Raw genomic sequence first — 26,877 nt, forward strand, 5'->3', positions numbered from 1 at the left:
ACAGCAGCATAAGATGTTTTTATATTGTTCATTTCAAATTTTGCATTGTCATTCAAATTTGGCAGTGTAAAAAAAATGGCTGCCCTTCAAAGGTTAACTGAGGTTTGGACAAAATGAACCTGGGTCACTGAACTGATAAATTTGTTGCCCATCATCTAGGTTCATCTAGAACTTCCCTGCCCAGATGGCACAAAATTACTGTGCAGGGACTCCCCTCGTGGTCCAGTGGGTAAGACTCCGTGCTCCCAATGCAGGGGGCCCGGGTTCCATCCTTGGTCATGGAACTAGATCCCACGTGCATGCCGCAACTAAGAGTTCTCATGCCACAACTAAGATCCCACGTGCTACAACTATTTCCACATGCCACAACTAAGTTCTCATGCCACAACAACATGAGAACTAAGTTCTCATGCCACAACTAAGATCCCACGTGCTACAATTATTTACAGCCTAAATAAATAAATATATATATATATAGAGAGAGAGAGAGTGCAGACCAATAACTCATGATAATAAAATTGAGTTCTTTTTTTTTTCTGAAGATTTTTTTTTAACAGCTTATTTATTTATTTATTTGCCATGCCTCGAGGCTTGTGGGATCTTAGTTCCCTGACCAGGGATCAAACCCAGGCCCACTGCAGTGAAAGCACTGAGTCCTAATCACTGGACCACTGTGGACTTCCCAAAGTTGAATTCTTTTTACTCTTTTTTCTCTAGATTGGTTTGTTGCTGAATTTAAAACGTTGCTTGAGAAAAATATACATGGTTAAAAATACGGTATCTGAATAGAAATTCCAATTTATTATCTACTGAATATGAGGGTAACTAAAATTTATTGAGATGTTAAAGTTAAAGCAAGAAGCCAACAGGCTTGAGCTCTAACCTTTATTTAATCTGCCACTAATTAACACTATCATCTGCTTAACAAGTCATCTCTCAAGGCCTCAATTTCCTCTTGTGTAAAATGAAGGGGTTAAAATAGCCTAGTTTTTCTAACTGCGGGTCACAATTAATGAGTCATGAAATCAATTTTAGGGGGTCAGAACCAGCATGCTTGTTTGTTTATGTTAATGAAAAATGGAATGAAACAGAAAATGTTAGAGTGCATCACACATAGTAGAGATAAATATTCTTTTATACAGCTTTTGTTTCAGTTTGTATGTGTATAAACTGGGTAAGAATGTAGAATAGTTCCCACTGTGGCACGTGGTTAAAAAAAAATTATAGTTTGACAAGTGTCGGCGAGGATGTAGACAAACTGAAACCCTCATACACTGCTGATGAGGATCTAAGATGGTGCAGTTGCTTTGGAAAAGAGTTGGCAGTTCCTCAAAAGGTTAAATATATAATTATCGTATGACCTAGCAATTCCACAATTCCAATCCTAGGTATGTATGTATGTATGCATGTATGTGTGTGTATCTCCAAGAGAAATGAAAACACATATCCACATATAAACTTGTCCACGAATGTTTCTGAAAGTGGAAACATTCCCATTGTTCATCAACTGATGAACAGATAAACAAAATGTGGTTTATCCATATGAAGGTATATTATTCAGCCATGAAAAGTACTGATACATGCTACAACATGGATGAACCTTGAACAAATTATACCAAGTGAAAGAAACCAGTCACAATAGAGTACATATTGTATGATTCCATTTATAGAAGATGTCTAGAAGAGGCAAATCTACAGAAACAGAAAGTAGAGTAGTGATGGCCTACCACTTGGGCGTGGGGGAGAAGGGCTGACTGCTAATGGTTATGGGGTTTTTCCAGGAAGTGATGAAAATGTTGTAAAATGGATTGTGGTGATAGCTGCACAACTCTGTTAATATACCACAAACCATTGAATTTTACACTTTAAATAGGTAAATTGTATGTTACATGAATTATGTTTCAATAAAACTGTTATTTTAAAAAATTATAGTTTGAAAGTCACTAGACTAGATGACAGATATCACTGAGGTCCCTGAGAATTCTCAGTGTACCCCCATACAGGGCTCACTTCACCCATCCTCCCACAATGGTTATCTGGAGGCAGGGCAGTAAGTTATCATGGAAACACCAACTGACTCCAATTCTGATTCCAGTGCTAACCAGATGCATGGTGACCTCTTTGTACTACCCTCTTCTTCTACGTAAAATGAGGATGATAACCTACCCTACAGGGTTGTTCTAAACATAAAAGGAGATAATAAATGTATACCATGCCTAGCACATAGCTTGAGGTCACAGCCCGATCTTGTCAGTCTCCGTATGCCTCCGTGTCTAAGACACATTCAATAAACATTATTCCAGAGGCTTCATTAACAGGATACACATTTGGGCTTAGTTTACTTGTCACATTGTCTTAACAAGGCCTATGTCATTAGACTCTGATAAAAAATAATTCATAAATGTAATTTTTGCTTCAGCTGTTTGACTTTTTTTTAGTGCAAAAATTACTCTCTTTATAATATTGTATAATGGAAAGAAATTAGTGGTCTCTTTAAAACATTGAAATTTTAATTACATAATTATTAGAAAAGCTACCCATCTCTTCTCAAATGTTTGTTTTTTTGGCAGTATGTGGGCCTCTCCCTGTTGTGGCCTCTCCCGTTGCGGAGCACAGGCTCCGGACGCGCAGGCTCAGCGGCCATGGCTTACCAGCCCAGCCACTCCGCGGCATGTGGGATCCTCCCGGACTGGGGCACGAACCCGTGTCCCCTGCATCGGCAGGCGGACTCTCAACCACTGCACCACCAGGGAAGCACTGAGCAATTACTTTTTGTAGTTTCTATTCAGAGGTCAAATTAGGGGAAACCCCTGGCGGTCCAGTGGTTAGGACTCCATCCTTGCACTGCAAGGGGCATGGGTTCCATCCCTGGTCGGGGAACTAAGATCCCACAAGCCTCACGGTGTGGCCAAAAAAAAAAGAAAGTCTATTGAGCACTTGAAATGTGACTAGTTTGTATTGAGATGTTCCGTAAGTGTAAAATACATACCAGATTTTATTTAACAACCTAAATGGGAAAAGAATTTGAAAAAGAACAGATACATGTATATGTATAACTGAATCACTTTGCTGTACACCTGAAACTAACACAACACTGTTAATCAACTATACTCCAATATAAAATAAAAACTTAAAAAAGTCAAATTAGGGGCTTCCCTGGTGGGGCAGTGGTTAAGAATCCGCCTGCCAATGCAGGGGACAGGGGTTCAAGCCCTGGTCTGGGAAGATCCCACATGCCGCGGAGCAACTAAGCCTGTGCGCCACAACTACTGAGCCTGTGCTCTAGAGCACGTGAGCCACAACTACTGAGCCGGAGTGCCTACAGCCCATGCTCCGCAACAAGAGAAGCCACCACAATGAGAAGCCCACGCACTGAGACGAAGAGTAGCCCTCTCTCACTGCAACTAGAGAAAGCCCACACGCAGCAACGAAGAGCCAACGCAGCCAAAAATATAAATAAATAAATAAATAAATAAATAAAAATTTTTAAAAAATCAAATTAAACATTATTCACTTTTTTAGTATAAACGTAACTAAACTGCAAAAAGGATAAGTCCATATATAAGTGTTGGAATGTGCAATCAAATTTTTTTTTCTTTAATTAGGTCAGTAGTTTTCAAAAATAGTTCCAGCAGCCAAGGTGTAATCCATCAGCGTCCCTCCCATTTCCCCACACCGCCACCCTCCTTCACCCTCCTCCTTCCTTCTGGGGAACGTCTCCTCCGCTGGTCTCAACAAACACTTCAAGCTGCCATTTTCTTCACTGTCTAGCTTCCTTGGTCAGAGTGACTGGTCAAAGGATGAGCCTGCTCATCATAATCAATTAGGTGGAAATATACAATATACAAAACAGAAGCCTCTACCTGCTCTTGTCCACCCCTTCTCCCAAGCCAATTCTACTTCCCAAAGGTAACCTCTGTCACAGTTTGGAGTAAAGATTTTCTGATATTGCCTATACATGTTAATAACAGCAAACATATAGTACTATGTGTCAGTCACCGTTCTAAGCATTCAGTATACATTATCTCATTTTATCTTCACAACAGCTCATGAGGAAGCTATTATCACTATGCCTATCTTACAAATGAGAAAACTGAGGCACAGAGAAGTTAACACATGTCACACGTGAACACACATTTTTAAAAATTGTAATGGTTTTATGTTGATGTGCTATTCAGTAATTATTTCTTCTTGGACAGCTTCCCACATTAAGATGTACAGATCAGATCTACCTCAACCTTTCAGTACCACATACTATTTCATTCTGCAATAGTTTATGACTTATTGAATGAAGCCCGTGTCAATGAACATTTATGTGGTTTTAGGTTCTTCATTTTTAAGAACAAGACTGCAGTGAACATGCTTCTACTATTGCCTACTTTCAGGTGTGCATCTAAGGTGTAACTTCCTAAAACAGCATTTCATAGGTTCAAAAGACTTATGTATTAAAATTTTTAAGAGACATTTCCAAATGTTCCTCAAAAAAAGTTGCATCAATTTATATATAATTTTGCATCAATGTATATTTGAACTATTAGCTATATGAGAAAGCTTATTCTCTACATCCTTGTCAATGTTGAGCATTATTTTTTTTAAGATTTTTTTTTATGTGTACCATTTTTTAAAGTCTTTATTGAATTTGTTACAATATTGTTTCTGTTTTATGTTTTGGCTTTTCAGCCACGAGGCATGTGGGATCTTGGCTCCTCCACCAGGGATTGAACGCCCACCCCCTGCACTGGAAGGCAAAGTCTTAACCAGTGGACCACCAGAGAAGTCCCATACTGAGCATTATTAATCACTTTTATTTTTTCCGGTCTGCTAGATATGTGAAAAATGGTACATTATTGTTTTAGTTTTTATTCTTTTAATCATAAGGAAGGTTGAGCATATTTTAAAATGTATATTGGCCACTTAATACACTTACTTTTTGAAACTACATTTATTTTTAAAAGGTCATTTATAAATTGTTTATTATCTCTACAACTTAATTACTTTTTAAATTTGCACAAGGACCTTCTGAATATCATGTGTAACTCCTTGTACAATTCAAATTGCCTCTCACAGCAGCTGTCTTTCCTGGTGTCTGATTCCTATCCAGATCTCATTAATATTCTTTCCAAATAGAAATGTTGCTTCACTATACAGATGAGACCTTCGTTTCTGTAGAGTTCTCTTCTGTAGGGTACCCACCCCTTGATTGCTCATCAATATTCCCAGCACAGCACAACCCTGTGAGAAGTCTGACTGACACTATGTGACAATCCAGGCATTAAGATCACTCTGTGGTTATGCTTCAGCTGCTGCCCTCAACTAGCCAGTCTAAGGCTTCTTAGTCGTGTGAGGGGAAGGGTGCTCTGAATATCAAGATCATCTTTGGAATCTGAATCTCTCATGCGGAGTCCAAACACGTCTAATTTTTCTGAAAAGGGTCCCCTATGATTCCAATGTAAAAACAGCTTTGGGAGTGCAGTTTTGGCTTGATCCCGGGGTCATTAGGCCAGAGCAGGGAGGCAAACATAGACCCTAACCACCCACCATCTAGATGACTGTGTCAGAATCAGGTAAAAGTTTGAGCCACCTTAGCACAGGGATCAGTTATATGCAAAGACATTCATTCCATTTGATCTTATTCACTTAATCCTTAATGATACCATGAAATAAATACTATTCTCGTCTTTCAGAGGAAGAGGCTCAGAAAGGTTAAATAACTTGCTCAAGGTAACACAGCTAGTAAGTGGCAGAGCCAGGATTTGAAAAAGCGTGACAGACCCTAATGTCGGTGCTCTGATGATTTACTGAAAATCACATCCTCCCTGTATCTGGGGGTGGTCTGGGCCACTCTCAAAGTGTCTCAAAACTAGAAATGGAAACGGCTGGGCCACATACCCCAGCCTGTTCCACCTCTAAGTCAATTCTGCCCCAGTTTCTTTCAGCTCAGGTCCACATCTTGAGTCTACCACTTATCTATCTATTTATTTATTTTTTGGCCACACCACCCAGCTTGCGGGATCTTAGTTCCCCAACCAGGAATTGAACCCGGGCCCACTGGCAGTGAAAGCACCAAGTCCTAACCACTGGACTGCCAGGAATTCCCAACCACTTATCTATTAAGTAAAATTAGGAAAATCACTCTAAGCCTTAGTTTCATCATCTCTAAGATGTTCCTTTAGCTTAGTGCTAAAATAAGTGCTTAATAAATATTGACAGTAGTGGTGGTAATAACAATAGCTAACATTCACTGAACATTTACCATGTACTAGATACTGTTTTAATTGTTTTGCAAATGTAAATTTATTAATCCTCATAGTAACACATACAGAATAGTATTGTCCCACTTTACAGGTGAAGAAATTGAGGCCCAGAGAGGTTAAATAAATCCTAGCTCTTACTCATTTTTTAGAAGGCTGGGATGGAAACAATGATCTCAAGCACAAAGGATAAACCAGAAATGCAGTTCCAATGCACACTGTACTTCATGGTCTACTTATTTTTGTTAAATCAGCAATTTAAAAAAAAGAGCATCTCTGATGTTGTTTCCGAGAAACTGGTAGTTACAACCAGAAAAACTACAGCTGCTCAAAACCCTGACGCCATTTCTCTGCACCAAAAAGTTTAAACCTCTGTCAAATTATACCTTGAAAGGGCCAAATTTTAGGTGTTCTCAACACCTCTGTAAAAACTCTAAGTTGAAGATGATATAATTATCATTTTCTTACATGCTTCTATTACTTTATTCATTCATTTGAATATCTTATCTTCTTGTACTTTTGAAACCCACATTAGCTTTTTACATAATTGTGGTAATCTTCACAAAGCTTATTTAGACAGTTTAAAGAGTAACCCCCAATTATGGCCTTTACAAACTGACTTCAGTCTAAAATTTTTTGGTCGTGAAGAACCGACGAAGAACCTTTCTGATCTTTTTTTTTCCTTTAAATTAAGGAATTACCAGATCTAATCCAATTTTAATTCTATCTCTTCTCTCAAATCTAATTTGTTACTTATTCACTAGGTTCTTCTTCCCCCTTCCCCCCCAGTTGATAATTAACTCACTGTAAGGACAAACATAGTCCAATGCAGTGAGGTTTTTTTCCCAGTATTTTTTCACACATAGCAAGGAAAATCTCTCCAAGTAAGTAAAAAAAAACCCAAACAAACAAAAAAACCCAAAACAAAACAAAGCCCCCACAGATAATGATGTCAATAACTTCAAATTTAAAGTGAAAATTAGAGAAAAGTATAGTTAACCGGAAAAAGAATATAGAAATTTAGAGTTGACTGAGGCCATTACACAAAACATGGATTTACTCTGAATTCCTGTTTCTTCTTTAACCTTTGTACCATTTCATACTTGAACAGCAGATGCATCAAATATCAGTTCCTGGTACAGTGCAGGAGCTCAATAAATATCTGCTATATGAATGAAAAACAGTATTATCCAAGTTCTCAGTTCCCACATATCTTGACAAAGACCCACCTGCATAATTGAGTGTCTGCCTATGAACTACATACTCCCAGGTCTTGAAAATTACATGCTAATTAAGACAAAGTGGCTAATTAAAGAGTCTTCTTTGCAATGTCAAAGCAGAAGAAATATATACACTTATTTAAGAAGGCTGCATCTGTTAAAGATATAACCTCCTTATACCAGTCCTTTGTCCTTAATAATTAATCAAGTTTTCTCCAAATACAGGGCTTCTTAGTTTCACTCCTGGCCATTTCCAGGAAGGGCCTGGCTTCCATTCTTCTTATCTGAAATTTTAGATGATGTATTTTTTTCAGGACTTGCTCAATCTTAAAAGCCAGTTCAGATCAATTTAACCAATCCCTTCAAGTAGGAGAATTAAAACAGGTTTACTGAAAAGTGACTCTTCTCTAGACAAGTTCTCTAATCTTTCCTTTCTGTAAAAATCTGAGAAGCTAACCCAGAACAATGCTTTAATCAAGGACAAGCATAGCCGAGGCTGGTCACATAAAGAATTACCAAATCACACAGTCACAGAAGTGATACAATTTTGCTACTTATGTGAACCAATGCTATGCATCATATTTCTTAAGGACTGGTTACAAACATATTAATGTTAATGATTTAATTACATTTTAATGTTTACCTTCTAAAATTACATCAAATTATGGTGCTGTTTTTAAAAAGCCATTGAGAGGCATTTATTGAGTAGTGGTCTTTTATTTTCCATGGGAAAGTCAATCAGCTTCTTTGGGTAGGTTTCAGTTTCTTTATCTCAAAAACAGATAATAATTCACAAGGGATGGTTATGAGGATTAAGTGAGAAAATAAAAGTATAACTACTTTGAAAAGTATAAATTGCTATAAAACTATTATAATTTTTAATAAAATTTCAAGCCAGTTTCAAGGAAAAAAATTAGTGGGATTAAAAATTATTCTACCCAATGAGGATAAATTGGAAAAAAATTAGAACTGATTACTTAACATTGTCTGGTTTGACTAGATGTTAATAAGAAACCCCTTGGTTAATTAAGACTGTTGCTAAAAACTTCTCTAATCAATACACTGTCCTATTTCAGGGCATGTAGTAAGTATAATGAAAATAATTTCATCTTTCCTTGAGGATTCTAGGTAGCTTTCTTATTTTTCTCCTAGAGAAGGAAAGCAGAATAAAATTTCTGATTGCTTGAAAATTCTAGTCAGTTGGTTCTAGTTTTGCTATACTTGCTTTTAAAAATGTAATGAGAGCTAATAGACTAGTATTGGCCAGCAGTAATAACCCTGAAAGTAGATGCTGACAGTGGTAGTAAAATAGTGGCCTGGATCCTGGGAACATCTTGGAAAACCTGCACTCAGGTGGAACTGAATCCTGCCTATCACAGTATCCAAACCTTTGTCCTGCTACCTTCAGAAATCCTCAGAGACTGCTACCTGATTTGAACCCTGATGGAAATATCTCAAGCTGTTGTCCATTAAAAAAAAAAAAAACCACAACAAAACTTTGGATTGCAAACCAAAACAAGACTTGTTAAAAGAAGTCTCTCTTCAAGGCTCATTCATTCATTCAACAAATATTTGAGCACTTACCATGTGTCAAGCAGTGCTCTATTTGCTCAGGATATAACACTAAAAGTGACAGACAAGGTCTCTGCTCTCATGAAGCTTCCATTCCACTGGGGAAGCTGGACAATTAAACACTGTGATTAGTGCTGTGAAGGAAATACAAAGAGAGTAACTGGAGTGGTGGTAGGAAAGGGGGCAGATACTTTAGATACTGGCCAGGGAAGGCCTCTTTGAGTGAATGACATTTGAGGTGAAACCTGAATGATGGGGAGGAGACAGGCAGCCAGCCAGGTGAAGAGAAGAGATGGGAGAGTTTTCCTGGCAAAGGAAATAGCAAATGCAAAGGCCCTGAGGCAGTAATAATATGGCTAGAGAGTGAGAAGTATGAAATGATGACAGAGCCAGTTTAAATAGGATTTACAAGGAATGGTAGAAGATTTTAATTTTATTCTCAGTGTGATGTGATGTCAAACATTGTTAGACAATAGTGTTTGCAACATGAGATATATTTAATGTATTCTACGAGTATTTAATTGCTTATTACATGTATAATGGTTGCAAAATGAAAAGGAAAGGCAAGGTTCTCACACTTAGAAGGTTTACAATCTATTAAGGAAGCAATAATTCATAAACAGTGACAGCACTAAGGTAAAAAATGAAGTAAAAATAAAGTGCCAACCGAAGGCTGGGGAGGGAGCCACTGATTCAAATAGAAGGCTTTAGAAAAGGCTTCATTTTTTAAAGTAGCATTTTATTTGAGCTCTTAAGGAAAAAGGATTTAAGGGGGGCGGGGGGGGGAAGGGGGGAGTCTGAGGCTGTGGGAACTGCATGAGCAAAGGCACAGAGGCAGGAAAGGACAGGGTGGGTCCAGGAAACCGTGAATCATTGTATGGCTACAGTGCCAGGTGGGTGGGTAGTGATGTGAGAGATAAGCCTGGAAAAATAGGCTGTCAGGGTGTGGAAGTTGGGGTCTTCAATGGCATGCAGAGAAATTTAGACTTGATTTACTTGGGCTTTGGTTCCCCTTAAGTATGTAAAAGAATCTCTTCAGGTACTTAAAACTGCAGATTCCCATGCCCCATCCCTCCAGATACATTGATTTGTAAGTCTAGGTGGGACCTAAGAATCTCCTTTTTAAACCAACACCCCAGGTGATTCTGAGACAGATAATCAGGAAACCATACTTTGAAAATCAGTGTTCTATTTTTTTATGACAAGTCTGGACTGAAAGGGAAAAACTGAAGCCAACTCTAAGGATTGCTCAAGAACTCTAACAAAAAAGGGGGAGCTGAATTAGAAGAGCCATTATCACTGTTGGGATAGTATCAACCAAAGCTGGTGATTAAATGTGGGAGGAGAGAAGGACAGAAGTGTTCAACACAACTTCTATCCTTGTCCCTAGGGAAATTAGGTGGACGCAGGAACCTGGTGCAGAGGGACCATCCACATGGTCTACCAGGTGTTGGAAATATGGATCTGGGCTCAGAAGATATGCAAAGGCACTAAACATACTGGTTAGGTACTCCAAAGTAAATTCAAGACAAATTAAAGAATATAAAAAGTAAAACCATAAAATTTAGAAGGAAATTGAAGTGAATACTTAACCCATCTCTGGATGGCAAAAGACTTCTGAACATAGAAGCAACAGAAAAATCCCAAAGAAAAAGATTTATAGATAAGAAATAATATACCATGTACGAAATTAAAATAACTAAACATTTGACCATAGAACAAAGAATTAATATTCTTAAAACGAAGAGCTTATATGGGAATTCCCTGGTGGTCCAGTAGTTAGGACTCAGCGCTTTCACTGTCAGGGCCAGGTTCAAACCCTGGTTGCGGAACTAAGAGTTAAAGACAAACAAACAAAAAACCGAAGAGCTTATACAAATCACAAAGAAAAAAACACTAAGAATAGTTTCTGTATGGAATAGGGGAAGTTATTAAATAACTTGGCTTGGTAGCTTAAACATCTTGTCATAAAGAGACTTGCTTTATATGCACTAGAGATGATCGGGCTTTGTGGCATAGATCAGCAGGGCTCTTTCGATGTACTTTACCAGGTAATCAAGTGTCAACCTACGGGAGTGCCTAAAAATACCGATTGTTGTAATTTCTATTGTCTTGAGAGTACAAATACATTAAATTGCCCCCAAGCTCCACTAAGCCTTGACACCCCTAGGGAAACTGCCTTTATTGCATCCAGTCTTTCCTTGGCTCTATGTATTTAAAATGTGTGCCGGGTTAGGGATGGGACAGAAAATAATTTCACAATGTCTAGCGAGCAGTGGTTCATAAGTCATCCTTTCGATACATAGGTTGTATGGATTTTGGGATCAATAGCCCAATCCTCTCATTTTACAGATGAGGCTCAGAGAAGATGAATGACTTGCCCAAGATCATCTAAGTGGTTGGTTCCCAACACTAAGTTGGGAATCCTGACTCTTAAGCCAGCACCCTTTCCATTTTGCGGTGCTGCTCCATCCATCACAAGCTCTGGATTCTCAAAATAATGGACATGTAAAACACCATAATGTCAACTTCTATACACTTTCCGCTTTAATCACTCCACTCATTCAGTTTGGCCTAATAAAAACCTGTACTCCCTCCCCCAAAGCCCCAAATAAATGAAAGAACTCCAAACAAACAAATAAAAAACGTAATTAAAATATTAAGACATTTGGGCTTCCCTGGTGGCGCAGTGGTTGGGCGTCCGCCTGCCAATGCAGGGGACACGGGTTCGTGCCCCGGTCCGGGAGGATCCCACGTGCCGCGGAGCAGCTGGGCCCATGAGCCATGGCCGCTGAGCCTGCGCGTCCGGAGCCTCTGCTCCGCGGCGGGAGGGGCCACAGCGGTGAGAGGCCCGCGTACCGCAAAAAAAAAAAAAAAAAAAAATTGAGACATTTAAAAATGGGAACAGATTAACCAAAAGACAATTCACAGAAATGGAAATGAAGGTATGAAAAATGTTCACTCTCACTAGTAATTAGAGAAATACAAATTAAATCACTTTTGCTTATCAAATTAGTAAAGATAAAAAAATAAGATTCAGTGTTAACGAAGGATGCACTAAGAGGCCCTCACAATCACCATAGGTGAGAATATTGATCTAGTCCTTATGAAAACACAATTTGACAGCAGTACTTTTTAATTTTCATGCCCTTTGACCCAGTAATTAAACTTCTGGGAATCTAACCTAAGGAAATAATGAGTGATTCGTACAAAGATTTATGCATAAATTTGTTCTCAGTTTTTTCACTTATTAATAATGGTGTAAAAATCAAAACATCCAAGTACATAGTTAAATTTTGCAACATCAGTACAATAGGGTATTAAACATCCATTAAAATTGTTTTCAAATAATTTTGATGCCATGGAAAATCATGGAATAATGTAAAGTGGAAAAGCAGATACAAAACTCTATCTACTGTAATAAAATGAACCCAGTTACCTGTGTGTTTATGTGAGTGTGTTTGTGTGCATCAAAGGAAAAAAAAAAAAAGACTGAAAGGAAATACACCAAACAGTACTTCTCTGCAGAACAGATTATGGACTATTTTGTCTCCTTCATAATTTATTTTTTTCCCAGGTTTTCTGTAACTAGCATATATAATTCTTATTTTCAAAATATGTATGGATGTTTGTATATGTGAAAATAAAACAAGAATTATATATATAATATGAAAAGAGGTTTTAAAGATGATTAATTTGTAAATCACTCACATTCAGGTATCAGTTGAAGTCATGGAAATAGATCAGATTGCTCGGGGAGAGAGTATAAGGAGAACAGGATGCTGGACAGGTCATGGCCAACACACACATTTAAGGGGCAAAAAGACTGTGAATTAATGAAGGAGCATGGAAGGAAATGGTTAGATGGAGAACCAGATAGAGTCACATCAAGAAAGCCACATGAAAGTGGACAGAAAAGTCCACCTGGTCAAATGTTGTCAAGTGACGAGGAGGAGGCCAGTGACAGGGCCATTAGAGGGAAATCACTGGGTACTACGCATGGACAGATCAGTTTCCTCTAGTGCTGGTGGTGGAAATCAAATCTGAGCAAATATTACCTGTTCAATAAAATTGACTGTGAGGAAAAGAAGTCCTGTGCTTAAATTATTTGCTTAAGCTTCAGTTTATGGGGGAAAAAGGTTGTGGAAATCTAAAACCAAGTAAAAGCATATCAGGATGACTAATCTATGGGTAATGAAAACAAAAATTGGCAATACTTTGGTGTACAAGAAAAAACATGTTTGAGGGATTGTAAAGTTTCCATTTAGTGAGCTCCATTATAGGATAAATATGGGAGAAAACAGCTCCACACTTGTTACCAGAAGTACAAAAAAGCTATTATCTTTTTTCCCCAAACATGCAAGTTCTTAGTTTCAGAGTAGTATTAAAGAAATTCTTTAAAAATAAAAATAATGTAAAATTTCATAGCATCATGTTAACTTTTTTTTTTTTTTGGCCATGCCGCACGGCTTGTGGGATCTTAGTTCCCTGAACAGGGATTGAACCTGGGCCCTCGGCAGTGAGAGTGTGGAGCCAAGGAATTCCCCATGTTAACTTCTTATGACTGGACATGTGAAGTTTCTAGAAACATTTTCAAATATAAAGAAATCATCTGACATGTTAAATAATGGATTTATTGTTGGGTCAAACCTTGTCCTGTTTATGAAAAGAGGTCTGCATTAGCACAATAACTTGACTGAGTCTCAAGGACTTTCCCTCCAGCCACAGAATAAACAAATCAGTATAGCCCTACCAAGAGTACCATTTACCATAGAATCTCAATTCCACAACCATTAAGTAGAAACTACTCAACTTACAACCGCTCATTTGTTACTAAAGAACCTTGAAGAGTCTGTGTTAAGTAATTTAACATCACCTGGAGACTACTGTACACAATCCAAAATAAAGTACTTAAACTTCCTATCAAAAAACATACAGTGAAAGACCATACCAACCTTAAAAAAAAAAAAAAGTATTTTCTTATGGAAATTCCTGACTTAGGAACCAAGGCACACTTTTTCCTATCTGCAGAAAGAGTACAATTCCAATCTCAGTGAAATTCGCCTACTTATGAGTGTATGGAATTTAGAATGCCTGAAAACTAGTTTTGCTGTCAACATAAATAATGACAAATTCTCCCAATTTGTGGTTAGGTGGTCTTTTATGGCAAAGATGTCTAATGATCTCCCACACTCTCAACATTCTTTTGTGTCTGTGTTGTATATATGTCTTTGATGAACCTTTCTGATACAGAAGCTCTAAATGTTGAAAAATACCAGAGGAGGGACTTCCCTGGTGGAGCAGTGGTTAAGAATCCACCTGCCAACGCAGGGGACACAGGTTCAAGCCCTAGTCCGGGAAGATTCCCACATGCCGCAGAACAATTAAGCCCGTGAGCCACAACTACTGAACCTGTGCTCTAGAGCCTCAAGCCACAACTACTGAAGCCCGTGCACCTAGAGCCTGTGCTCCATAACAAGAGAAGCCACCGCAATGAGAAGCCCGTGCAACGCAATGAAGAGTAGACCCTGCTCGCCACAGCTAGAGAAAGCCCGTGTGCAGTAATGAAGACCCAATGCAGCCAAAAATAAATAAATAAATTTATTTAAAAAAAAAGAAAGAAAAATACCAGAGGAAATCCAGATATTTGAAACCCTAAGAGGAACAATAATTAAAATTTGTACTTGAAAACATAAGTAAACAACAAAATCATTGTAGATACACAAAATACATGCAAATACCTACTGTCTTTCCAAAAATTCCTGGTGGGACCACTTTCCTAGAGCGTGAACAGAGAGAAACAATGTCAAAGGAGGTAAGAAATGTGTTCATCAAGTACCATGGCTCATTGCCAAATGAAACAACCGTCATCTGTATTATTAACTCAAAATCTCTATTTTATTTTTTTTAACATCTTTGTTGGAGTATAATTGCTTTACAATGTTGTGTTAGTTTCTGCTGTATAACAAAGTGAATCAGCTATATGTACACATATATCCCCATATCCACTCCTTCTTGTGCCTCCCTCCCACCCTCCCTATCCCACCCCTCCAGGCGGTCACAAAGCACTGAGCTGATCTCCCTGTGCTACGCAGCTGCTTCCCACTAGCTATCTGTTTTACATTTGGTAGTGTGTATATGTCCATGCCACTCTCTCACTTCGTCCCAGCTTACCCTTCCCCCTCCCCGTGTCCTCAAGTCCATTCTCTACGTCTGCGTCATTATTCCTGTCCTGCCCCTAGGTTCATCAGAACTATTTTTTTTTAAAAATCTCTATTTCAAAAATGAAAAACATAATCATATAGAAGGGACTGTGGCATGTTCATCCTCTATATACTAGAACACTGGCACACTGTAGGCAGTTACTAAATGCCTGCAGTTTATGAAGAACACTGCAGACTACCACAGACTTCAGGTCATTAAAATGCTGCAAAGAATCTTCAAACATTTCTGACCCTTTCCTCCTCCACCCTGTCCCCTGCTCCAAAAAAAAAAAAAGAAAAGAAAAGAAAGAGAAAGAAAGAAAGAAAAAGACATTTTGAGGGTACCTTAGCAAGAAAAAGTATCCTCTGTCATCAAGATGTGCTGTTAATAGAATTGTTTTCACTTCTGAAGCTTTCTTTTCTTATAATTATTAGGTGGTTAAAATTTGGCCCACCTTTAACCAGAATCTGGAACAAAACTTGAATGTACCAAGCTAAACAAAGTTACACAATGGACCAAGTTTTACAAAATGGCACTGCTTTGCTAATGTTGCCAATACACTATTCTCTTCCCAGAGGCTCTAGAGTTCAGGGACTACATGATAACAACACTTCTAGGCCCAATTCAGAACTGTGAAAATAGCTCCACCAACTATTTACTGAACTACATAGAATTAATGACAAGTCCTAATCCCATTATCAAAAGGCCATAATGTTGACAGAACATAAGGTAAGGAATATGACTGACACAAATACATGGACTGAAGAGAATCACTCACTATTGCTCAAAGGTTTTTGTTATTGTTGTTGTTGATTTTGTTTTGTGTTCAAGGAAAAGCAGAAGAGGGAATTTTTTAAAAACTGTATTCTCTGTGCTCCTACAGCACTCTGGGTTGATCTCTAGTATAGCACTGGCCTCACTAATACTCTAAGTTGTATCTATTGACCTGCCTAACCCATGTGATTTTAAGCTATTTTAGAGTAAGAACATTTAGAACTTTGAATCCGCAGGACTGACAATACAAGAGGCACTCAATAAATGTTTTGTCCAAAAAAAAAGAAATGAATTCTTAAAGTGATTACCTAGTACCATGTTATGTGTTGTTCTATCAATGCAAAACAAAGAAATACATATGTACACACTCGTTTTTGAAGGTCTACCTAAAACATGATCATCCTTCTTCCAGGCTATAACTCCACAGGAGCTTAGGAAATGCTCACTGAGGGTCATCTTCTTTTGTGCCTACATCAGACCTCAGAAGAAAGTGTTATTTCATGGTTTCTAAAATACTTATTTGTGAATAGTATTAATAACTATGCAAAGGAAAAGTATTCCATTTAACCACTTAAATCAAGAGCAAAAGAAAGAACACCTAATGCAAAAGAAGACCTCTGCCCTTTTAAAGGGTCACTGTCTTAACGGCTGATAACTCCCTAATTATCTTTGACTAACTTGAAAAGTCAAGTCAATAGAACCATCTGGATTAGGCAGACTTCTGAAAACTGGAATTAGGTGAAAGATAACAGTATTTCAAATATCTCTCACCAGGATTGTAAGCACCAGTAAGGAGGTAAGGAAGGGTGCCAGATGGTTAGCTCCTAGCACCTACAGCTTCAGGCTTAGTAGGTGTAGCCAGGGGTGTACAGTTACCTTATATTAACACCTACGTATTGACAGGTGCCATATGTACACGATAGCGATTCTGGGGTGACACATCCAGCTGTAAGGACTGCTATATTATCAACATATCTCAAAAGGCTGAATGGAAGGGGAGAAAAATCGAAGAGGGAGGGAATGGCTAAAAATGGAGAATGGAAAAGAGCAGTTGAATTATTAGAATATTTCCCTGGGAGACTATTTTGAATTTTGATGAACTGCCGCTTTCCTCCACCACACCAAAAAAGTATATATTGTTACATATAGTTAGAAAGGAGTGTTCCAGTTGGAAGAGGAGGGGATCCTATCAGTTCCCGCCCTCAGGCAGCAAAAGCTCCGCTCTACATAATTACTCCAACCCCAGCGCAGTACACAGAAGTGAGGAAAGAGCAAAGGATCAGCAGCTCCTCCACTCCCTCTCTCGAGGGGGAGGGGTTCACGCTCCTTGTGTTCCCCCCACCCCCAAAAGTCCCGGGAGAAAGAGGGTGTGGAGGGAATTCGAGGTCTCCGCGCACTCTCCGGCTGTGGAGGATGTGGAGAAAGAAGGCCCTTACCTGGCTAACAGCGGTCTTTTCTCTGCGCTGCTACCAGCCCTGGTACGGGTCCCTGGCGCTTTGCCTTGCGCACCTGTCGCGACCCAGCTGCAACACCTACAGCTCCCTGCGGCCCCGCCCCGGTCCGGCTCAGAGCCCCGCCCAAGACCCCGCCCACCGACGCGGGGGCGCGCACGTCAGACCGTCTCCCGCGCGGCCTCGGGGAGAGCGTGCGCGCCGCCGGCTGCGTGCTCCTCCTCACGGCTGCTCGCGTTGCTCTGCGGTGCGGCGTCGGCGTGGTGAGGGGCGTGGCTGCTTTTTCCAGGGCCCGTGTCTCGCCCTTTGTTCTTTGTGGGGTCTACGCACTTGCACGACGTAGAGTTCTGTGCTTCTGTACTTTGGCTTTAACCTGCTGACTCAGAGCTTTCACAGTTTGACTCAAGAGCGATTAGGAGATTTGTCCTAGGTTCAAGTGTAGGCCAGTCACCAACCAGGTTCCTGGTGCTTTTGGGGTAAGTTCTGTGCAGGGAGGGTGTTCTAGAGGAGGCCGTGGGGTGTAGTGGAAAGAGCTTTAAATTCATCCTGGTTACACCGCTTGAAGTTCAAGTCGCCTCACCTCACTAGAGCAGAATTTCTTCATGTAAATGAAGGGGTTGTACAAGGGCAGGTCTCCAAGTTCTCCAGCAGCTCTAGCCCTTATCATTCCTTCATTTAGAGCTGTGCCCTAAAGGTTTAGAGTACGTTGGGAGGCCTAGCACTTGGCCATCCTGCCCGCACATTTTGCCCCAGGTACGTGTGGCTGTATGAGGGCCCTTCGAGAATGTCCTTTCCTTTTCCTTTGCCTGCGCCCCACGTGTAGTAAGGTTTCAAACCACAAGTTTTCTTAAGCTTTTCAGAATTCATGTAGGTCGATAAGCACTATATGGGGCTCGTGGTAGTAAACACCTGTATTTACACTTCCTAAAGCAGTTAACGAAGATTTCTAATCAATTTCCAACGGCAGATGATGGGTAGACCAATCAGTTGTTTTCTTATTCCTTCGGATACCCAGCCCAGACTAGGTATTTTGAATAGGTATCAAGCATCAAGACTCATATTCCCGTGCTGCCTGCCAGTTTTGTTAGAGACTTGTGGCAAATATATAGGATGGTACTGCAGAAAATGCATTCTATTACCTGTGGAGTTCCCCTAGTATATATCACTCCCCCTTTTTTTTTTGTTTTTTTTAAACAAGCCAATAAAGGCCGTTATTCTCTGCTAAGAAGCCGAACCGGAGTCAGAAATTTGCACCTAGATTTGAATCTTGACTCAGCCACTTGTCAGGCAAATTACTCCTTGTTCTCCTGGCCTCTTGAAAATAGAGCTAGTAGTACACCACAGTTGGCTTTTACCAGTTTGCAAGGCTGATTGCTATTTGGGGGGGGGGGGAAGTGACGTTTTGAGTATTTATTACCTGTTTTTAACATATTTGTTAATTTATATAACTTGTTTTTTTTTTTTTTTTTTTTTTTGCGGTACGCGGGCCTCTCACCGCTGCGGCCTCTCCCGCTGCGGAGCACAGGCTCAGCGGCCATGGCTTACGGGCCCAGCTGCTCCGGGGCATGTGGGATCCTCCCGGACCGGGGCACGAACCCATGTCCCCTGCATCGGCAGGCGGACTCTCAACCACTGTGCCACTAGGGAAGCCCTCAAAACGTCACTTTTTTAAACTTCATTTTACTAATTACTCTTAAGGTTGTCTATGGTATCTGTAGGATGGAAATACTATATTATGCTGTATGTGTTTCTGTCCAACTTTGTTCATGTTTGTATGTTTGTCACATATGTAGCATGAAATTGGCTGCAATAGGAGTATTTACACCATGGAAATTGGCAAATGCTACAAATCAGGGCTTGGCTTATTGTTTTGTTGATTTTCTAGACCAAGTGTTTGCAATTTTTTCTGTAAACAGCCAATTAGTAAATATTTAAGGCCTTCTAGTACATATGGTCTTTGTCACAACTGCTCAACTCTTACATTAAAAGTGGGCATGGCTATGTTCTAATAAAGCTGTATTTATAAAAACAGGCAGTAGGCTAGTGGAGAAAATATTAATAATGCAGAACTAAACAATGTATCACATCTGTGGCCTTGACGTTGTGAGTAGCACAAAAGGTTAAGAAAGTATTGTTCCAGTATTCAAAAACTGTCATCCAGTTCAGTAAAGAAGTTGCTTACGTCATTGACATATGAATGAAGTTCCAACAGTGAAGTTCACTGTTTTGCTTTTTTCTTACTACTTAATTAAACAAAAATATCAGTCAGCATCCATGTCCAAACTACAATGATGTGAGCATCTTTTTTGCTGAATCAAATCATAATCAAGATTTTTTACTTTTTAGGATTCATCGTTATACTATTACAGTTGGGTCTTACTGTAGAACATAATCAAGAATTTATTCATAGTCTGATTTTGTGAGATATTGTTGAAAAAAATTAAAACTGATAGTAGATATTCAAGAAATAGCAAGTCACACTGAAGGTATAGGTAAACACCGAAAAGCACAGTTAGTATTTTTGTTTAAAATTCATACTAAAGACTCCATTAAAACACAAAGTCTGTTGTGTTTCTATACAGTAGCAATGAACTATCAGAAAGAGAAATGAAGAAAATAATCCCATTTACAACTGCATCAAAAAGAATAAAATACTTAGGAATAAATTTAATCAGGAAGGTGAAAAACCTATATATTGAAAACTATAAGACATTAATGAAAGAAATGGAAGAAGACACAGATAAATGGAAAGATAGTCCATGCTCATGGATTGGAAGAATCAATATTGTTAAAATGTCCATACAACCCAAAGCAATCTACAGATCAGTGCAATTCTTATCAAAATCCCAATGGCATTTTTCAAAGGAATAGAAATAATCCAAAATTTGAATGGAATCAAACAAAACAAAACAAACAAAAAACCTGAATAGCCAAAGCAATCTTGAGAAAGAAGAACAAAGCTGGAGGCATCACACTCCCTGACTTTGTATTATAAAGCTATTGTAATTAAAACAGTATGACATTGGCCTAAAAACATACGCATAGATCAGTGGAACAGAATAGAAAGCCCAGAAATAAACCCATGCATATATGGTCAATTAACATATGACAAAGTTACCAAGAATATGTAATGGGGAAAGGATAGTCTCTTCAGTAAATGGTGTTGGGGAAGCTGTCTTCCACCATAAACAAAAATTAACTCAAAGGGATTAAAGACTGGAATGTAAAACCTGAAACCATAAAACTACTAGAAGGAAAAATACAGGCAGTAAGCTCCTTGACATAGGTCTGGTGATGATTTTTTGAATCTGACACCAAAAGCAAAAATAAATAAGTGGGACTATATCATCCTAAAAAGCTTCTGCACAGCAAAGGAGACCATCAACAAAATGAAAAGGCAACCTACTGAACAGGAGATAATACATATCTGATAAGGAGGTAATATCCAAAGTCTATAAAGATACAACTCATACAACTCAATAGCAAAGAAAAAATCCAATTAAAAAGTGGTAGAAGATTTGAATAGACATTTTTCAATAGAAGACATACAGAAGGTAAACAGGTACATGAAAAGGTGCTTAACAGCGTTAATCATCAGGGAAGTGCAAATCAAAACCACAATGAGATATCAAAAGCTCACACCTGTCAGAATGTCTGTTATCAAAAAGACAAGAAATAACAAGTATTGGTGAGGTTGTGGAGAAAAGGGAACCCTTGTACACTGCTGGTGGGAATGTAAATTGGTGCAGCCACTGTGGAAAACAGTATGAAGATTCCTCAAAAAATTAAAAATAGACACTGTATAGTACAGCAATTCTACTTCGGAGTATTTATCCAAAGAAAATGAAAACACTCAAAAAGACATATGCACCCCCATGTTTATTGCAGCATTATTTACAAAAACCAAGATACGGAAACAGCCTAGGTGTCTATCAATGGATGGATGGATAAAGAAAATGTGGTATATATACAATGGAATATTATGCACCCATGAGAAAGAATGACATCTTACCATTTGTGAAAAGATGGATTGAACTTGAGGGCATTATGCTAAGTGAAATAATACAGAAAAAGACAAATACTGTATGATCTCTCTTACATGTGGATCTTTAAGGGAAAAAAAATGAAAAAACAAGTTCATAGATATAGAGAGCAGATTAATGGTTGCCAGAGGTGGGAATAGGGGACAAATGGGTGAGGAGGGTCAAAAGGTTAAAAAAAAAAAAGATGTAAACCAGGCATATATATGCATATTTATATATACACATATTTTTATATATACTAATGTATATGACATAGGTATATAATATATATAAAAACACAGATGCGTACCTTTTATTTCTAAAATAATGGAAACAAAATATCACTTTCTAAATCTTTTATGTGAAACCAAATATTAGCATATTCTTAGAAGTTTGCATTAAAAAAATTAATACCAAAAGCTAAGAATACCATCTGTGACTTATTTTTTCCCAGCTCTACATTTATAAGCAGGGTACAAAATATTGGTTTAGCTAATTACAATGTAATAAAAAAATTTTAATTAAAAAATAAAATGTATGCTATTTCTAAAATCATATTAAAATTATTTTAAAAAATTTTGTTAACGCCCAAGTAGTATTGTGAATTTTACTAACTTAAAATTATTTTTCAGATCCAGATCCCTAAAATGCCAAAGTAACAGAGGGACTTATTAAGTTTTTTAAATCTGATGAAGTTTAAAACAGACACAGAAAATGATAGGAGTGAAAATTGTAGGATACCTAAGCTAATGGAAAAAAATTTCAAAGTTGTTGAACAACTAGTCATTGAAGAAACACCATCATGGTTAGCAAAGGAGGTAGATAACCTTGTGCTTCCAGATTGTTGGAACGAAAAGACAAGTGTTTATGTTTTCAGAGCAGTACAAATTGCTTGAAATAAAAGAACATAAACTAATATATAAGGATTGTTTGATATTTCAGTGTTAGGGAGGGAGAGAAGAAAAGCATGTTCATATGTCCAAGGAATGGAGGGCATATGGAGTAACCCCAAATGGTACTAATAAAACTACTAGGCACACTTTTCTGAAAAAAAAAAAATTAAGGAATATGATTTTTCCTAAAGACTACTAAAATTCACGATTTGTTAAAAGAATCAACTAATGACTCAATTTCCAATTTAATGTATAAACTAAATTAAAAAAATATTGATACTATCATAGATGTTTTTAATACTCTTCACAGTTTAGTAAAACATAGTAGACCTTTATCTGATAGTGAGGGCAGCAATAAAGTTGAAAGAGGAGAATGGAATAGACACAGACAATTGTTTACATGCAACAAGAACAGCAGACCATATTGCAAAAGAAATTATATGAAGATATTTAAGAATATTATAGAAGAGAATGCCAAATAGGTACTATAATTGATCAGGCATCTACACGTTTGAAGAAAAGAGCCTAGTGATTTATCTGCAGTGCACAGTTGAATCAATTTCTGTATTGGTAATTGTATTTGTTGCTTGTGTCAGCCACAACAGAGTGTATTTCTAATACATTATTGTCTACTTTAAATGATTGTGGCCTTGATAATATTTGAAAGCAAACTTAATTGCATTTTGTTCTAATGGTGCTTGTACAATAGTGGAAAGGAAGTCTGGAATAGCTGCAAATTTGTTAGAAAATTTTCCTGAAGCCATTATTTGGCACTAAGTCATCAATTGCAATTCAGTATCTGAAATGGAAGTCAATTGTTTAAAAATATTCTGGATAAAATTTATTCTATTTATCACCAATCTAACAAAAATAAAATTGATTGGAAACTGTAGCTAAAGAACTTGAAATTGAGATTATTAAAACTGGTCTATAACACCACATTGTAAATCAACTACAATTAAAAAAAAACCTGATCTAGTACTGAGATTGAGATGGGTGGCATGTAGTTTACAAACTGCCACTGCTGTATGTCAGGCATATACTTCATCATATATACATTTTTCTCATTCTTTTTATTCTGGTTTGGCAAAGAGATTAGCTAAGATTACTTTCTTACAAGACCTTGTTTGTTTGTTTTTTTTGAATTTTATTTTATTATTATTTTTTTATACAGCAGGTTCTTATTTGTTATCTATTTTATACATATTAGTGTATACATGTCAATCCCTATCTCCCAATTCATCACACCACCATCCCCACCACCCCCCACTCTCCCCTCTTGGTGTCTGTACGTTTGCTCTCTACATCTGTCTCTATTTCTGCCTTGCAAACTGGTTCATCTGTACCATTTTTCTAGATTCCACATATATGCGTTAATATACGATATTTGTTTTTCTCTTTCTGACTTACTTCACTCTGTATGACAGTCTAGGTCCATCCACGTCTCTACAAATGACCCACTTTTGTTCCTTTTTATGACTGAGTAATATTCCATTGTATATATGTGCCACATCTTCTTTATTCATTCATCTGTCGATGGGCATTTAGGTTGCTTCCATGATCTGGCTATTGTAAATTGGGGTGCATGTGTCTTTTTGAATTATGGTTTTCTCTGGGTATATGCCCAGTAGTGGGATTGTTGGGTCATATGGTGATTCTATTTTTAGTTTTTTAAGGAACCTCCATACTGTTCTCCATAGTGGCTGTATCAATTTACATTACCACCAACAGTGCAAGAGGGTTCCCTTTTCTGCACACTCTCTCCAGCATTTGTTGTTTGTAGATTTTCTGATGATGCCCATTCTAACTGATGTGAGGTGATACCTCATTGTAGTTTTGATTTGGATTTCTCTAATAATTAGTGATGTTGAGCAGCTTTTCATGCACCTCTTGGGTATCTGTATGTCGTCTTTGGAGAAATGACAAAACCTTGTTTTTTAAAATTTATCTTTGGCTGCATTGGGTCTTCGTTGCTGTGTGTGGGCTTTCTCTAGTTGCGGCGAGCAGGGCTACTCTTCATTGCAGTGTGTGGACTTCTCATTGTGGTGGCTTTTGTTGCGGAGCACGGACTCTAGGTGCACAGGCTTCAGTAGTTGTGGCACGTGAGCTCAGTAGTTGTGGCTCGGGCTCTAGAGCGCAGGCTCAGTAGTTGTAGTGCATGGGCTTAGTTGCTCCGTGGCATGTGGGATCTTCCCGGACCAGGGCTTGAACCTGTGTCCCCTGCATTGGCAGGCGGATTCTTAACCACTGCAGCACCAGGGAAGCCCAAGACCTTGTTTTAATGATTGATATTCTTTGAAATTTTTCATTACTTTCAATTGCATTGCAATGAAGATCAACTACTAGTCAGAAAGTTAAAAAAAATTAAGTGTGTCATAAAAGCTTTAGAAAATTTAAAATTGGTATTAGAAAGCATGAATCTCATGTCAGAGATTTAAGTCAGATAAGTTTAAAGACATTCCATTTATTTTTTTCAACTTTTTTTTTTTTTTTTGACTGCACTTCATGGCCTGTGGGATCCTAGTTCCCCCACCAGGGATCGAACCCACACCCCCTGCTCTGGAAGCACAGAGCCTTAACCACTGTACTGCCAGGGAAGTCCCAAGACATTCCATTTAATAAAAATAAATTTGAAGCTCTGCCTAGAAATGTGTTACTAAAAAGTAATGAATTTATGTCTTTTATTAGAAACAAAGCATTTTGAATTATTTTGATTTATTAGAACCATCTCCTTGGCCTTGTGAGGAACTAACTTCACAGTGGATCGCTGGTAGGGGGAAATTGTATTATTTAAGTGAAATTTTAAACATGAACTTTTCAGGGATTTGTAGATAATAATGTAGAATTAAACAATGTTACACTCCCTGCAACTATTCAAAAAGCTAAAAAAAACCCCCACTATTGCAGTCAATAGTGCTAAAGCTGAAAAAAGCTTCATTTTAATGAATTTGTACCAGGTGAGAAATGGTAGTTCAGTAGTAGGTCATGTATCAAATTTAATGACAAGAAATTTATTGGGAAAAGAGTTAGCAGATTGGGATCATCAAATGATGGTTATACCATGACCCTTTGCTTTTCTCCTGTGTTGGGTCCTTCGTTTCTTCACTCCTGATTTCTCAACATTTGCACCACTGACATTAATTATTTATTCTTTATTGTGAGGCACTATCCATATTCATATGTGTAACTAATTCATTTTTAAATGCTTTGAAGTAGTCCATTGAAACATATATCACTGCTGGATATTTTCATTATTTCCATTTTTTCACTTTATAAACAGTGTTAAAAGGACATCCTTGTACTTATATGCTAGAATTGCTAGGTATATGCCTCCAGTTTATCCTTCCATCTGTAGTATGAGATCTCATTTCTCTACATCCTTGCCAAAAGTTGGTATTAACAGACATAAATCTTTGCCAGTTTGATGGGTATGGAATGACAGTATCATTGGTTTAATTTGTACTTGTCTAATTGATAACAAGAATAAATATGTTTTTTCATGCTTTTTGGCCATTTGAATTTCTTTGCTGTGAATTGCTTCTTCAAATCCTTTGTTCATTTTCCTCCTAGCTTATTTGCTGTGGTTATCTTTCTGTAGTTCCCCCTGGCACTTCTGCATTGGTGTACGTATTTTCCATTGCATAAATACAATCTTTATCTTGTTTCCCTTAACTTCATTCAACTTCTTCTAAGTAGAAGTCATTCATTTTTTCATTCAATAAATGTTTATTGAGTGCCTATAATATGCTAGGTACAGTGCCAAGCACTGGGGAATTCACTGGAGAACAAGACAGTGATTCAGTGGGTTAGGGTTAGTTAATAAATTAATAGAATACTTTAGGTAAGTATGTGATTGGGAAAAATATAGGAGGCTGTTATAGCCCTTAGAAAGGTTTGGGACTCAAAAGTCTTCCTAGTGGAATTTATGTCTAAACTGAATGGTAAATAAGAATTAGCAAGGCAGAGGGTTGTGTGTGTTTGATTGGTTCACTGGAAGGATAGATAGATTGGATGGGATCAACTGGGGAGAACAAAGCATAGTTGGGATATGCTTTCTTTAGAAATGGGGAAATGTTCAATATAGCTTAACCCTAGAATACAGGAAGTAGTAGTCACATGAAACCAGAAAGGTAAGCAGGGCCCAGATTTTACAGGGCATTGGAAGACATGTTAAGGAGTTTGAACTCCACTGTAGGAGTACTGGGGAGCCATTAAACATTGTGCCTTAAAGTACAGATTACCTACATCAGAATCACGTACAAGTCGTATTAAAATTGCCCACTCCTATATGCTACCCCAAACCTATTGAACCAAAATCACTGGGGTAGGGATTTCCCTGCGGTCCAGTTGTTAGGACTCCGCGCTTCCACTGCAGTGGGCATGGGTTTGATCCCTGGTCAGGAAACTAAGATCCTGCATGCCGTGGGGCCCGGCCAAAGAAATAAAAATAATAAAAAGTTAAAATCACTAGGGTAAAGTTCCCAAATCTA

At 38.1% G+C, this 26,877-nt stretch overlaps 1 protein-coding gene and 1 pseudogene across 2 annotated transcripts in view; one reads left to right on the forward strand and one right to left on the reverse strand.

Moving 5' to 3' along the window:
• Positions 1–17,601, reverse strand: part of LIMA1 (LIM domain and actin binding 1) — an 83,150-nt gene extending 65,549 nt beyond the window's left edge. For both annotated transcript variants that reach the window (XM_067696510.1, XM_067696508.1), the window contains exon 1: positions 17,458–17,601. The gene's annotated coding sequence lies outside the window, so the exon portion shown is untranslated. The remainder of the gene's footprint in view (positions 1–17,457) is intronic.
• A 4,540-nt stretch (positions 17,602–22,141) lies between these two features.
• On the forward strand, positions 22,142–24,755 carry LOC137202678 (E3 SUMO-protein ligase KIAA1586-like; annotated as a pseudogene).
• Positions 24,756–26,877: the final 2,122 nt, after the last annotated feature.

This window comes from Pseudorca crassidens, chromosome 11 (genome assembly GCF_039906515.1).
Source record: "Pseudorca crassidens isolate mPseCra1 chromosome 11, mPseCra1.hap1, whole genome shotgun sequence".
NCBI classification, from domain to species: Eukaryota; Metazoa; Chordata; class Mammalia; order Artiodactyla; family Delphinidae; genus Pseudorca; species Pseudorca crassidens.